Here is a 15478-nt window from a genome sequence, read left to right on the forward strand (position 1 = left end):
TCCTATGTGGTATGTGCTTGGAGAATTGTTTACCTGGGGTGATTGCTTGATTGGATTCTGGTGAGGATTGTTTGAGCCTGATGGCCAATCCAACCCACCTGTGGCTGAACTGTGGAGAACAGGGTCATGAGTTGTGGGTAGTTAGATATGGTAGTTAGAGAAAGAAGCATGTAGTTTTTAGTATCCTCCTTTAAATAGTATATTAATGTATTATAGCATAGTTAGAATAAAGAAATCATTCAGCCTTCTGAACTGGAGTCAGACATCAGCATTCTTCCCATTGGGTTTGCCTGCATTTTACAACAATTTTAGGAGTCCTAATATTAGAAACACTTAGAATTGTTAATATTACCAACTCTCTGTTACAGAGAACTGAGACTGCAACTGTATGAAGCGTTCCATGTAAACAGTCCTCTCAAGAAGCTGAAATGTGACTGTTAACAATAGAAACACCAATCTTTCTCAGGGTGTTAAAATTCAAGTATTATGACAAAACATTAGACTTCAGGCAAGTTAAGGATTTCAGACAGCCAGCTCATTTTTCACTGGGTAGCATAATATAATATACAAGAAGAAAAACAAGGTAAAATACAACCCAACAGGCCTTCTTTAAAAGAGCCAATTAAATAACATTTCAAGTCTAATGGGTAAGATTCCCAGCTCAGCAGAAACTGTGGAGCAGATGTGAATTTCAGATTGTTGGCAGAGGTTTCCCTGGGTTATTCTCTCACAAGTTATTATTTCATTGGAAATTATGCCTCTCACCTGTGGTTAAACATGACAAATAGTTCAACAGAACCACATTATATCAGAATAACATTCCCCTGTTTAGATTGTCCTAGTTTTACCTTGAGATATTACCCATTGGCAGCTCAGTATAGATGACAGAAAATATCCTTGTTAAGCAGTCTACAATATAATAGAAATTTAGCTCTAGTCCAGCTACATTATCCTTGAAAATTGGTTCTGTGAGGACAATAACTCACCAGCAGTGATGGGTCAGAACTGGGCACTCCCAAAGTTCTGAAGCCTTGTAGAAAGCAGCCTGTGTTGAACCACAAGGCTCCTTCTAATCTGAAACCACAAAGGTGGTTTTTTTTTTTTTTTTATCTATAAGAAATTTGGATTTAGCAAAGTCTGTGGCTAAAGGTGTGAGATTAGTTCTGCTGAGAAGAATCTCAGTGTTATAGTCTTGATAAATAAGAAGACTGTTGGGGTCATTCTCAGATCCCTGTGTGTTCTCCTTTCTCTCACCCCTGTACCTTTCTGTTAGGTTCTTGTATTTGGCTGTAAGGTATAAGGTGCTTTGTGCTTCTCAGTTTCTAATTAAGTCTGCTTCAGAGTAAGTCTTCTCAAGTGCATCAGTACAGCTGGCTCCACTCAAAGTTATTGAAGTACTATTGTTTTCTGTTAGTGACATAGAAGTTCTTGTGAGGGGAAAAAAAAAAAGTTCTCAGTTCTTGTGAGAAAAGGATTAACTTTGTCATAGACTGGTAGCAGAGTTACCTGGATTGCAGCTTCATGGGTCAGCAAAGCCAACTTGCTATTTGAAGAAAAATTATTATGAGCCAACTGCTAGATGAGGTCAATAGCTCTGTCTAGCAAAGGTTTAGAAACCTCTGTGACTGGTGATTTTACTACCTGAAAGGACAACCTTGTCCAAGGCAGCACTATCCTCCCAGTGAATTAGAGCTGGAGTGGTTTTTGTTGTTTCGGGTTTTTTTTGGCTTATTTAACCTGACCCTTCCAAGCCTGACTTTCTGCTTTTCTGAGTTTTCAATGTGACCAAGAAGAGTTCAGGCCCACTGCAGTGTTCTATAACTAAACTGTATTTACAGATCATGTTTTTCTGTTAGCCCAATTTCCTGTCCTCTAACATTGATTTTATTGTCTGTAAACCTTTGACTAGGAGTGTCCTGGTTTCAGGTAGGTGCTCCAGCAGGGCAATCCCAGAGCACAGGGCACAACAGTGTGTCCATATATGGCTCTGGAATATCCCCGGGGACAAGACTCCACATTTTCTCTAGACAATCTGTTCAGAATGGATTCTGAAATTCCAGCAGGTTTCCCTATTTCCTGCTGTTATTGACTGTGTGATGTTTGTAGCATTTTAGTGCAGTGGAATTGTGGCTATATAGAGATGTGCTAAATAACTTGAAAATGAACATGGGAATGAAGAGCTGGTCTTCTGCTAATTATTGTCACAGAACCTTTTCTCTTTGCCCAGGGTGACCATAGTGGCTGCTGTGGCCCACTGGATGACTCTGTTTCAAATAATTTATTACCTCATGGTTGCAGGACATCGATCTGTACATTCCTGCTCCTCTGTTTTATCTCCGTGTTCAGCTGCACAAAAAGTGTAAAAACGCCTGTTAATTTTCCAAACAATCTCCTCTCTGGTACCTCAGTCCCACCTAATTGTATTGCAATGGATTTTGACATCCAAGCTAGCATATAAAAAATTGTTTTAAACTGTGGGGCAAACTCTTTTTAAATTTATGCTGATGTCAAAAGAACTTTTACCACTTTGACACCAATGTGCTGCAGAATGGCACTTCACTGACATTATAAAGCAAGGTTTTGGTATTTGAATCCCATACTGGGAAATGGAAACTATGGATTTCATTTGAGAAACCTGGAAAGCTTCCAAATGTATGTAATTTTAGTTAAATTTTATTTAATCAGTCCACACCTGAACCAGAAGCCAGTTGTATTTTGTCAGTTTAGTTTAGTTAGGAGGAGCTTGCTGAAGATTTCATTGTTTGATGCAACAAAACCAAGCAATATTTCCTTTCTTTCCCTCCTGTTTCTGATCTCTCTTTTCCTCGGTGGCATTAGCAGTGCATGATGATGAAGTGGTGATTGCCATGCCGGTGCCAGCTGGTCATTTTCCTTTAATTCAGGGTCCAGGTATTGGAGCTGGTTGCTTTGCAGTAATTATTTGTTGCTCTTGCTGCTCAAGCTGAGGGCAATTTTAGTGTCCATAACAGGAAAGATTTTTAAACAAGGTAATAAACTATTTACCAGTAATTGTTGCAGTAGAATAAGAAAAAATCCCACTGTGCTACCGCATGTATTTTCACCCTAATCTGATATAGATTCTACGCTGTGTTATTTGGCCTAGCTTGGTGGAAGCCAAATTCAGTAGTGGTTTATATACCTGAGGATCTGGCCTATCTTTATTTTTTCCCTTTGACAAATCTACCTTGCTGCTCTGTTTCATTCTTTCTTTTGATCTCCACTCTTTTTCCTGTTGTCTGCTTAGTTGAACTTCAACCACAAAAAAAAAAAAAAGAAAAAAAAAAAAGTAAAAAATAAACTTTATTTTTTAAGATGTATATATGTGCACACATCTGAAAGAGATTTTGTTAGGGACCATCAGCTTTGAGAAAACAAGTCTGTAAAATTCAGAGATGTGGTAATTAAACTTCCATGCATAAATTCCTTATTTTGTCTCCCACTTGAGATACCCAGAGCCTGTTGGCTTTCACAGCACTTGACATTTTGATAGCCTTTGCATTTTAAGCCAGTTTCATTTCATCTCATTCAACACCTAGTTCAATTTAATTTCATTTTTGGATTAGTGAAACAGACACTGAATGCAGCTTGGAAAAGTTTGATTTCCCTGACTTGCAGAGCCTCAATTAGGAAATCCCTCTTCAAGGCAACAAGGCAATCTAATTCTTGGTGCAAAATTTAGATGCTTTACACATAACATAATGCAGATTTTTGTTACCTCTTTTGTTGTCTACCTTTCAGATACTGAGTAAAACAAGAGAATTAACACCCTCATTAACTTTGTAACTCTAATGTATTTGTGGAGAATCAGCTCTTAGAATCTGTAAAAGAGCCTCTCCTGCTTTTACACCTTCTGCAGATTTATTTGGACTATTTAAGTTTTAACCCATGGTTATGGTGAATCAACATCAGCATTTCTGGTTCTTCTCCAAGAAGATTAGAATGTTGATAACAGGAGGTTTCTTCATTTTCTGAGAGGTAGCTGATTATTGATAGTGCAAAAATGACTGGTCTCAACCTCCTATTGGGTTATTAGTTGTTTAGTACACTGTAGATACTTATCAATGTGTTCTGAGAGAAGTAATTGCCCAGCATTTGGGATGTAAATGTTGATGTGTGAGTTCTTATTAATTAGCCTGACCAAAACTTAAACATCTTAAAAAGAGGAGAAAAAATCTAAAGCTACATAGGACAGGGAAAAAAATCAAGTGATGTTGTGAATAGTGTATATATATAAATATATATATATATATACCTCATATCAAATCCACGTGATTTTGTTTGATTCTATATTTTATTTCCACCATTATTACCATATTTTTCATCTAACAAAAAGATACAGTTCACACTCCTCCCTAATTTCTTTTCTTCTCTGCAAAGAAATTCACACCATGAAGCCCATCAATATATTGAATATTTCCTCATGACAGTGTCACTCTGTGTGCTGAGAGGGGCATGATAGGAAGAGAAATGAGATTATATTGGTGTCATTATTAGTTGAGTTCTGATGTTGGAGTTCATTAACACAGAAGGAAACTACAGCCAAGACCTTCCTATGAAAATTTACATTAAATGGCCTGCATGGCACCAAAAATCACATTTTAACCAACAAAGTACTATATAGTCTTTGTTACATTTACATACTTGATTAAGAATATATTAATTATGAGTTCTGTCAATTTACTAAAGAACAACCTAATTTCACAACAAGATCAGTTAAACATTGTTATTTTGGTAGCTTTTTACAGTGGTGGTCTTCAATAGCCACTTTCTGTAATCATAGACTGTAGCATCTCTATATTTGAATTGATTTGCATATTGTCTGCCTATTCTAGGTGGAAAATACTTATTTGATAGCATTCATGGTTTAAAATCAGTGGATTAGTTACTCTCCTCTTGTGCTGTACCTGACGGAATCAGCAATGTTGTGCTGTAACCAAACACAGTGAGTGCCTATGGTTTACAAAATGTGATAGAATGAGCAAGAACAGCAAATATTCCATCCAGAATTTGTGGATTCTGTTGAGATGTGTGTCTCTCACTGTTGCCAGTTTATGGGAGACTCTGTCCTTTGCAAGTCTTTCCATGAGAAATATGAAACTAAAAGAGCTGAGGCTTTTGATCTTGTTTTTCCTCCCAGGCTCATCAATCTTCAAACCTTTTGCTTTTGGGTGTTTTCATGGATAAAGCACAGTCACCATTGTAGTTCTTACACATGAGACACTGTGGGACTGTTCCTATTGATTAGACACCTTATCCTGCTAGGAGTGACTAAAAGCATCCTGCAAATTGTACAAAGATGTAAAATTACAATAGGCAATTGCACAACACTGTGTGATGCAACATCTGTTGGGATTTTATTTTATGCCATGATTGACCATGTGATCAAAGGAATTTGTAGACTCTATGGACTAGACCTGATTGAGAATAAAGTTTTCTAATGGATGATTTTTTGAAGAGAGATAGAAAAATAGTGAATATATAAAGTAGAGCTGAAGCTTTACTAAGCTCAGAAGATCACTAGGTAAAATCTGCTGTCTAAGGGGAAAGGGGGCTCTGGAGGGGTTGACAGTTACTTACGGAAGAAATATTAAGACTAGCAAAAAAAAAGAGCAAAAGCTCTCCTAAAAAATGAAGGCACAGGAAGATTAGTGACACACCAAGCTGGCTAAATAAAGATTTCTTCAATGACTTGATGATGAGAAAGAAGCCTATAGAAAAGAGAAAAGAAGTCAAAGTATTAAGAGTGTAAATATTAAAAAAAATAGCACAGAAATATGAGCAAAACATCAAAAGACCTGGTAGAACTCACAATTCACAGAAAGAATAAAGGCAGGATTCTGTAAGTACATGAATAGAAATGAATGGAAGAGCTGATCTGCTCCTCAGATGAGAAGGAAAAGAAGTGACAGCGGATGTTTTTAGAAGGTCAGAGTGTTAATATCTCTTCTGCATCAGCGTTAACTAAAGCTGTGCTGTGATAATTTTAAAGGAACTAACATTAGCGTCAAAGGAAAAAGGACTTGTGGTAGAGGGAAAGATCAGAGCAGAGACTCTTTTGTAAGTTGGGTGCTTACACATCAGCTGATCTGGGAGACACTCAAACTACTTGAGAGAATTGACTGAAGCTGTTGGAGGCATCAGAGGCTGTCTTTGAAACAGGGGATGGCTAAAGGTCCAAAAAAGTGCAAAATGGGAAGGTATTTGGCTATTCAAAGAAAGATGAGAAAGTGAGAGGCTGTGCTTATGAATGAGATGGGAACAAATAATGAAACCATCTCTTGCTAAACACACACAATTAGTGAAAGAACTGAAAGAACAGAATCATGAAAGAAATCATGTCAAAACACCACCATTTCTTTTGTTATATCAGGTGTTTTATTGATATGTGAGGCATTAGATATTCTATAGATCTTCATTTTTTTTTATAAAACATGTAACTCCATCTAATAGCAGGATGTTCTCATGGGTAAGCTAAAAATATACTCTAGCAGAAACTGTTATAAAGTACCCTAGAGAATCATGTCCAGAAAGTATTTTTCAGTGGCCCACTAACTAACTGTGAAGATTCACTGGGAGTGATGATGTAGAAATTTAAGCAGGATATTAGGAAAATAAGTGCTCCAGGTACTTTTTGCTGGAGAAATTATCTTGGACAATTACAGAATGTCATCACTTCTAGCAAAAAATTACCCTACTTACCTCAGAAATAGATACCATAAAGTTGTTTTTTTTTTTTTTCCCCATGGGACAGAGAATAGTCTAGATTTTCTTTTAGGACTTTTATTTTAATATTTGTACTCTAAAAATATAATTCTCTTTATTTTCAAGGAAAAAAACCCACAGCATAGTTTTATTTTCTCCACATAAATTAATAAGATTGTTTAAATTCTTTATGGGGTAGTTATGGTCTGAACTTCCAGAAATTTCTGTTGCTCAAACATCCTTCTTAGCCCAAATTCAATTTGAAATTGAATTTCCTGTAATTGATTATTCAGAAGGTTTGAAAAACAAATGATGTCTGATCCATTTGCAGGCTTTCACAGCTTCGAGTCATTGCTTTGTCCTTGGAACCTATTGCTCTAAACCTACAGTAATAATTAAAGAACAGGATTTAAAAATGTATGACTTTATATGACACCTCCCTAACAGTATTATACTTAATATTCTGATATCCAGGGCGCTGGTATTTCAGATCTCCTTGGACTGTTCTTCCTGCAGCAGAGGGGAAGGCCACTGTCCTCTCTCCATCACCCTTAAACACAGCCCAGCCTGATGATGATAAACACACAGGGCTGATCATGAGACTTCACATCTCGATGTGATTATCTCAACTCTTTTGTGCTGCGTGTGTGTATAGAATTTAATGAGGAAGAACTTCAGTGATCCTCACGAATAACAAAATGGTGCTGCAAAATCCTGCTTCTCTCAGATTGGATTTGGTCCTGTCATAGATTTGCGTATCTGAAAGTATTGATCACTCATAAAATGGATGAGGAGGCAGACAAAAAGCAGGTGTGAGTTGTGTGTTTAATATCACTTTCCCTTGCCCTCAAGGCAACAGACATACTGGAGTGCACCAATGTGTGACAGCGAATCTCCAGCTGAAGGTAAACACTCTGAAATAATTGATATTTACCATCTTGGTGTATTTACAAAGTGACATGCTTTAACACGAGTAATAATCTCCATGTCCCTTCCAGCTGTGCAGTTTAAGCACAAATTCTCATCTCAATTTTAAAATAAATCATAGAACAACTTGGGTTGAAAGGGACAATAAAGATCATCTTATCCCATCCCCTCTCTACCTTCCTCTATCCCAGGTTGCTCCAAGCCCTGCCCAACCTGATCTTGGACACTTCCAGGGGCAGCCACAGCTTATCTGGGCAACTGTTTCACTCTGGTTTTTTTTGGTTTTTTTTGTTTTTTTTTTTTCTTAAAACATAGATTCACCAGATGCAGATTCCATATCCTTTCCATTGCTACCTGTGTTGTTTCCTTTTCCACCCTGACCTGCACTCACCAGTTCAACAGGAAGAATGCTGGATTTTGTTCTTACCCAAATGGGGGAGACATACAGAATCTTCAGGAATCACACTGGCACATGGTGATGCTAAACTATACCTGAACATAATTATAAAAATCATGGCTGCATATTTTTTGTATGTATTTAAGACCATGATGGTCACAGAACTACAGAATCCTTTTGGTTGGAAAACACCTTCAAGATCATTGAGTCTAAACTCTGACCAATCCTCACCTTATCACCCAACCCAGAGCACTGAGTGCCATGTCCAGTCATGTTGTGAGGGACAGAAATGTGTCACCCTGCTTTTCTGTAGCAAAAATGGTGTGAGCTCTTTTCCCCATTGGAGATTCTATCCATGTAGCCAAGAAAGTGCAAAGCCAGTTCTTTCATTCAAGAGTTCATTTGAGAACTTCCATGGAATGCATTCCCAGGTGTCTCATCAGAAGCGCTCTGGTAAGGCTTTCTTGTGTCACTGCTGTGACAGGACAGGGGAAGGGCAGTGTGACCATAGTCACCTGTTCCCTGCAGCCTGAGTGAAGCACCTGCAGCTCCAAAGAATAATCTTTACATATCTGTGACAATCCTGGGGCTATTTCTGTTCCCCTGAGCCTGGAGAGCCCACCCTGAACCCCTTCAGTCTCAGTGTGTGTGGTGTGGATTTGTGGAGGAGTCTGGTACCTCGGTATTGCAGGAAATCCTGAACAACTGACCAATGGGATCAAGCAGGAGCCCTTTACCCTTTACATTAGACACACTTTTATAGACTCTACAAACTACTAAGTACATGCTTCTTGATTGGTGCCTTTGTCTTGTTCACTCATTTTCTGCCTCCATTTCTCAGAGTGTATGACTGGTTACAGTCCAGGTGTTTCACAGTCCTCTGTTATCTAGCTCTTGCAGTCTTGGTATTTGGTTTCTCAGCCTCTTCTTTCTTAATTTTAGTTCAGTTTATGTTCCAATAACCTTGATGAATTCCTTTGATAACAAACTTTGCAGCAGGCTGGCTGGTGCACACTGTGGCCTAACCCTTGCAAATACAGTGAAATATGCAGTGAAATATGTCCTGTGCAGTAGGACAGGAAGAACATTTTGGAAGGGTTATTCCTCAGAGGTCAGGGAGCTGAAACATGGATCAGAGGCATTTCCAGTGAGGCTGCTCTGACAGTGTTCACACTCCTCTGGTAATCAGGGTTAGGAAGGCAACAAATAAAAGTGTCAGAAAGGCAAAATTAAGGATCTATCACGAAAGGAGGAGGCAAGGGAAGGTTTTGGATATGTGGAGGAGTTAGTTACTTTCTCCTAATTAATGACATTAATTTGGCTACCTGAACTGTGATCAGGGACTCTGATTCATCATCTGGTCATCAAAAGGCTTTACAAGCTGACACCTCCTCATTTCTGCTGCCAATTCACAGAGGTGCAGCTCTGCAAACTTATACTGCTGATTCCAGTGTCCTCTATGCACAACCAAATTAGGAGGAGCTTAAAGTAAATCACTTGATCCATAGCAATGTGAGAACAATGGCCAATTAGATTAGGGCTGCAGGACTGGAGAAGGGAGTTAACTTCAAATTTGGAGAGATCAGAGGGATGAAAACAAACAAGGATGCTGGTCAAGAACTTCCAAACTTTCTGAGCTTCTGAACTTAAGGCAGTTTTTAATTTTAAAAAAATCCTTTTATTGCAAATGCATTTTTTGCAGGAAAAGACACCAAAGTTTTGTGAAGGACACTTCTGAAATAGTACAACTAGATTAAGGAAAAGTGAGTATTATGAAACTGCTTTTCTCAGGAAGGAGATGTGTTTTCTTCCAGAGGATACTCTATGGTGCAATAACGTAATACACACAAACTGAGAAATCACTTGTCTGTAGGTTTTGGGTGTGGGAGCTTGTGCTGTTGGCCCAAAAGTGGAATATGTGTTTCTTAAATGCTAGTGTAGAATGATTTTTAAAAGCCAGGGCTTGTTAATGAGTATCAAACCACCTTTGCTAAAGCTGTCAGTTCTCTTCCCTCTATATTTAGAGGAGATAATAGGTGTGATACATGATTCATCATGCACAGCCTCCTTCCTTATGCAAACATGAATAAACTCAGATATGCGAAAAACTGAGATGTGGCTTTCTGCCCTTTATTCTGAATACAAATCTCTTTCCATTGCTGACATTGAGGAATCCCAAAGACGTAACACAAATAGAGACAAGCAGGTATCAGTAGCACATTGTGAGTTATGCATAATTAATTTTTTTTCTTCAAGAACAGTGTGACAGGAATGACCTCTCACAAAAAAGCTGGGGGAAAAAAGTGTCTGTTAATTATTGTGCATTATTTAAATTGACATAATCCTTATTGGTATTGTTGCTTGTTGGAGTTGCCAGTTTTTGCATGAAGAATTCTGTTTTCAGTAGCTTTAACTACAAATCTGCAAAGGACCAGCCAATATTTTTTGTATGAAAATTGTGCTACAGTACAATTCCATACACTCCCAAATTCCCCTCATAGTAGACAACTGATAATAGGGTGAAATAATTTCCAAAGGGAAAATGGTTATGGAAGGTTTTGTTTTATTGTACCAAAGAAAATGGCAATTTTGTTTCTATAAAAAGTTTCCAGTAGTTGATGTTTTATAACTGGAACTTGATCTCTGGCAGATGAATGCTCATTGTTGGCAAAGCTGCCTGGCTTTGAAAAAATATCATATTATTCAAGTTACAGTGGGTCAAGCTGGACCATTTCTAGGGCCCAGAAATATAAAAACAAAAAGACCTGTTCTCACTCTAATCCTATTTAGAAACTGAAATAAAAACCAAGCCTTTGGTGTCTATTTATTCCAATGTCTGAAAACCCTGGCTGGCCATGACAGATCATGGTGGTCCCCTGTTGCTATCAGTTGACTGCAGTTGCATGCAGGACAGTGGTGAAGCCTTGGTTTTTAGCAAAATCACGGCTAAATTGCTAAAGCCATCGGTGAGACCTCCCCTAGACTTACACGTTATCATGAACATGGTATCAGTCGTCCTCTGGGCTCTCTCCAGCAGCTCCAGGTCCCTCCTGTAGTGGGCCCAGGGCTGGGGCAGCTCTGCAGGTGGGCTCTCACCTGAAGGGCAAAGGCGCACAATCCCCCCTTGATTTATGTACAGCTCAGTGCCCATGCAGAAATCATCAGCTGTATTTTAAAGAAATTACTCTAAGCTGATCTTACAATGCTTTTCAACACACAGGACACTTAATTCCTTGCAGTTTCAGCTGAGAATTTTGGCAACACTGTCCACTTTCAGTCTGAATTTTGCCTGCTCACAGCTGAACCCTGTGTGCTTCAGGAACTTTGGAAATTGCAAATAGGCATTTCCCTGCCTTCTGCGTGCTCTTGGAATGTGCACTGCCTGCACCTGGATTTGTAAGGTGTTTTCAAAGGCTTCTGCTTTAAAGGTTAAGATAAATATCATAACCTGTAGTTTCTGATAAATATGCACTATATTCATCTTTCACCATACTGAGGAACATTTATTTTTCAGTTCTTTAGCAGGACGCTCCATCCACACCACAGGAGTGACAGCACAGGATTTCTGTCAGCTGCACATGCTTGTCTGGTTTAGAGTATGGCAAATTACTTTGCTCAGGACAGAAGGCACAAAAAGTGTCAAACAGTCAATTAGAAGTATGACTAAAAATACTTCTAAGCCTAGTTTTTGTAGGCTCAATTTCTCTGCCTATAAGGATAAGACAATAAGATAATTAACATTGACAACTTCAAATAAGTTACTCTAAATGTAGCTAAGTAGACACTCATGTATAAATGGAAAGCTTTTGTGCATGTGTGTGTGTGTCTGTGTAAATTGTTTATTAAGAAAACACACTGGTATTTTTGAGAGAAACTCAGAACACTACTATGAGAATGATAAAAATTGAACTATTGGAGAGAGCCCAGAGGAGGCTCCAGGAGGAGCAGAGGGATGGAGCAGCTCTGCTGGCAGGAAAGGCTGGCACAGCTGGCATTGCTCACCTGCACAGGAGAAGCTTTGGGCTGAGCTCAGGGTGGCCTTGCAGGGCCTGAAGGAGCCCCAGGAAAGATGGAGAGAGACAATTGCCAAGGGCTGGAGGGACAGGAGCCAGGGAATGGCTCCCAGTGCCAGAGGGCAGGGCTGGATGGGATCTTGGGAATTAGGAATTGTTCCCTGGCAGGGTGGGCAGGCCCTGGCACAGGGTGCCCAGAGCAGCTGGGGCTGCCCCTGGATCCCTGGCAGTGCCCAAGGCCAGGCTGGACACTGGGGCTGGAGCAGCCTGGGACAGTGGGAGGTGTCCTTGTGATGCCTTGAGAGGCTGAACCTGAAACAGAGGCTGGACAGAGTTAAAGAATAAAGCAGATATTTATTAAAAGGCCTCAATGGATCCACCTTGGGCAGCACAAGAGCCCAGCCAGGGCCACACCCAAGATGAACCAAAATGGTCACAAAATGGATGACTGGCCAGGAGGTCTCTCACTTTTAGAAGTTCTGGTCCATTTGCATATTGGAGTTAATTGTCCAGTTATGAAGTCCCATCCTCCTTGTTTGCCTCTTCTTCAGCTCCCCACTGTTTATACCTTTTGGCCTGAGGCTTGTAATGGTTGTCCTTGGTCTCAAGCTGGAAAAGGATGGTTTTTCTACTTATGCTGTGAAGAGAGCCTACCAACACTTAATATGAAGCTCAGAGCTACACCCCTATGCAGAACAGAATCTAAAAAATACGAAAGCTAAAACTGAAGGCATCACCTGCTCATGGCAGGCGTGGCACTGGATGAGCTTTAAAGTCCCTCCCAACCCAAACCATTCTCTGAGTCTGTGTTTGCTGCAGTACTCCAGGCCAGGTGAATTTGTGTGTATTTTTAATCAATGCTCCCTTGCCCTGTTGGTTACACAGTGTTTTTCTTTTCCCTATTAAAATTGCTGAAGTTGACTGCAACCCACTTTCTTCTGAAATACTGGAATTGAAATGTTTCCGTTGAAATTTCTCAGATACATATTTGTGAAAAGTCTAAGTTAGAAACATGGAACAAATAATAGTGAGGATTGCTTTCCTCAGAAAAATTAATTAAAAGGCTGTATCAATATGCTGCCTTTAAATGGTAATATTTGGAGATTCAGTTGTGCATTTAAAGTGTCCTCAGTTAAAACATGTGCTCACATTCACTGCATAGAAGAATTTGGCCAACAAATTTTAAACAAAGCACTGACTTCCTTTCTTTTTTATAAATTATCCTAAATTTGAGTAGATACTGCTTTTTCTTCTATCTGATCTTCCTCTTTGCCTTTTTAGTACCAATTCCTAAGATGCTTATGCATGTTTTATTTTATGCACTGACACTGTTCTGAGGATGGATGAGTGCATGCAAAAAATTTTCAAGTGGGGACAAAAGAATCAAGTTCTTGGTGAAGTGGGAGAATTTTATCTTGGCTATTAATATGGGACAGACACATAAAAATGTCTGAACTTTATTTATCAGCACTTTTCAAAGCATTCAAGTGTTGCAGTCAGAGACAGTTACAGCAACTGGTTGCTGGGTCTACACAGGTATCATATTTGTAACCATTAGTATGCAGACAGCAGATGATTAAATGCATTTGTGATAAAATGTGACACAATATTATAAATGAGAATGGAAAATGAATTTATAACCATACATCATGTATTAAAATATATGTGACAAGCTCAGACTGATGAAGACAATGCCAAAATTACAAATACTGGATATGTCAGTTTTATCACAAAAAGAAAAGATGTTTTCTTCATGTTCTATTTTATGTCTTTTTTGTTGTTGCTTAAATTCATGTGTCTCAGCAAAAAATAACAACAGAGGTGTGGCTATGGCACATCTGTTAACTTTTGGTGGATGTCAGTCAGCAGTCCTTTCTGACATTAAATAAGACTGTGAAATTCTTGTCCAGAAAATGTAATATAAATTGAACTGAAATGATCTCTTTAACCATAATAAGCATTTTTCCAAAGTTTTTCTATAGGAATGTGAAGATTCCATCCAATTCATATAAAATAATTTACCCTTGAAGCTGTAAGAGGTTTCACTGTAACTTTATTACAGATTCATTGTCAAGGAGCCTGAAGGGAATTTTTGAGATCATCTGGGCACATAGACAATCTTTTCAGTCTTGGGCATAAGAGATGTCCCAGAGCTGGTGAACTGTCCTATAATTCATATTTCTTAGAAGATTTATTAACATTTTCACTAAACTTGTGTGTTTTTTCAGAAGATCCCAGGTTAGGCAGACCCACAGTTTCAGTGTATAAATTATTTTGTGTGTAAACTCAAGTAGGGACTTCTCTTTTTCCTGGATCAGAGATTTTATCATTCCCAGCTTTAAATCCTGAAATATTTTTCTCATTTCTTGCTTTAAGCACTCTGTTTTCAGCTGATTATTAATCCTGCATAAGCAGAATTAGTCCAGTGAGCTTTAAGACAGGGTCAGATTGGTAACAGAAAATTCATTGAGATGTATATTCTCAACTGAGGTTTCATGGACAGAAGGCTTTTCGGAGACTCCAAAAAAAAAAAGCTGTTGTCGAAATCTCAGGCAAAAATATATAGTCCTTAAATGTTGTGTAGAAAGGGGAAACACTACAGGTTCATGTGAATTTAGCCTTTAAATAACCCACAACTTTTCTTTAGAAAAATGTTTATTAATTATATTTAAACCCACAGGATGCAAAGTTTGATTAGATAATGATATGTACTGTGTATAATACAGTTGACTACTGTAAAGAATAATTCTCTACACAACATGAAAGTGAATTTTGTTCATGTTTTTAATCTTAATTATTTTTTTGCAATTTACTTTTATTTCCTTTCTATTTAAAGGCACTAATCAAGGTTGGCAGGAATGTATTAGGTGCTTTTATGAACATGCAGGAAAAGATGAAGTTTTAGCTGAATTATTTTAAATCAGGACACAAAAAACCTCATGGAACAAGCACAAGCAGATAAATCTATTTGTCTAAGGTCACACAGAAGGTTGGTGGTAGAGCTTGGAGTAGAACTCCTGATATCTGACTTCCAGTATGAGAGCCCTAATAAATAATTCATGTAATTTCTGTTTTTATCTCCTTGTAGAAGTGTTATGAGTGTGCTCTGAGACATTCTGAATTCATTCCAGAACCATTTTTTTGCAAAAAGCTCAAATATTGTTTGATTATGGCTGCCTGACGTTCTCAATCCTAATTCCTGTTTCATGGATGGTTATATGGGAATGTAAGGCCTTTTTCCCCCAACATACAAACCTCAGTCACAGTATGAGACCACCCCAAATTCAGTGGGGCTGAGGTAGGGTTGTGCAGAGGAGGAAATGCTTAGGGTTACTCACAAAAAAAAAAAAAAAAAAAAAAAAAAAAAAGTTATTAGCGCTGGCAACATGAAAGACATCTCATTGTTTCTCTCTTCTGG

Source organism: Vidua chalybeata, chromosome 11 (assembly GCF_026979565.1).
Source record: "Vidua chalybeata isolate OUT-0048 chromosome 11, bVidCha1 merged haplotype, whole genome shotgun sequence".
NCBI lineage: Eukaryota > Metazoa > Chordata > Aves > Passeriformes > Viduidae > Vidua > Vidua chalybeata.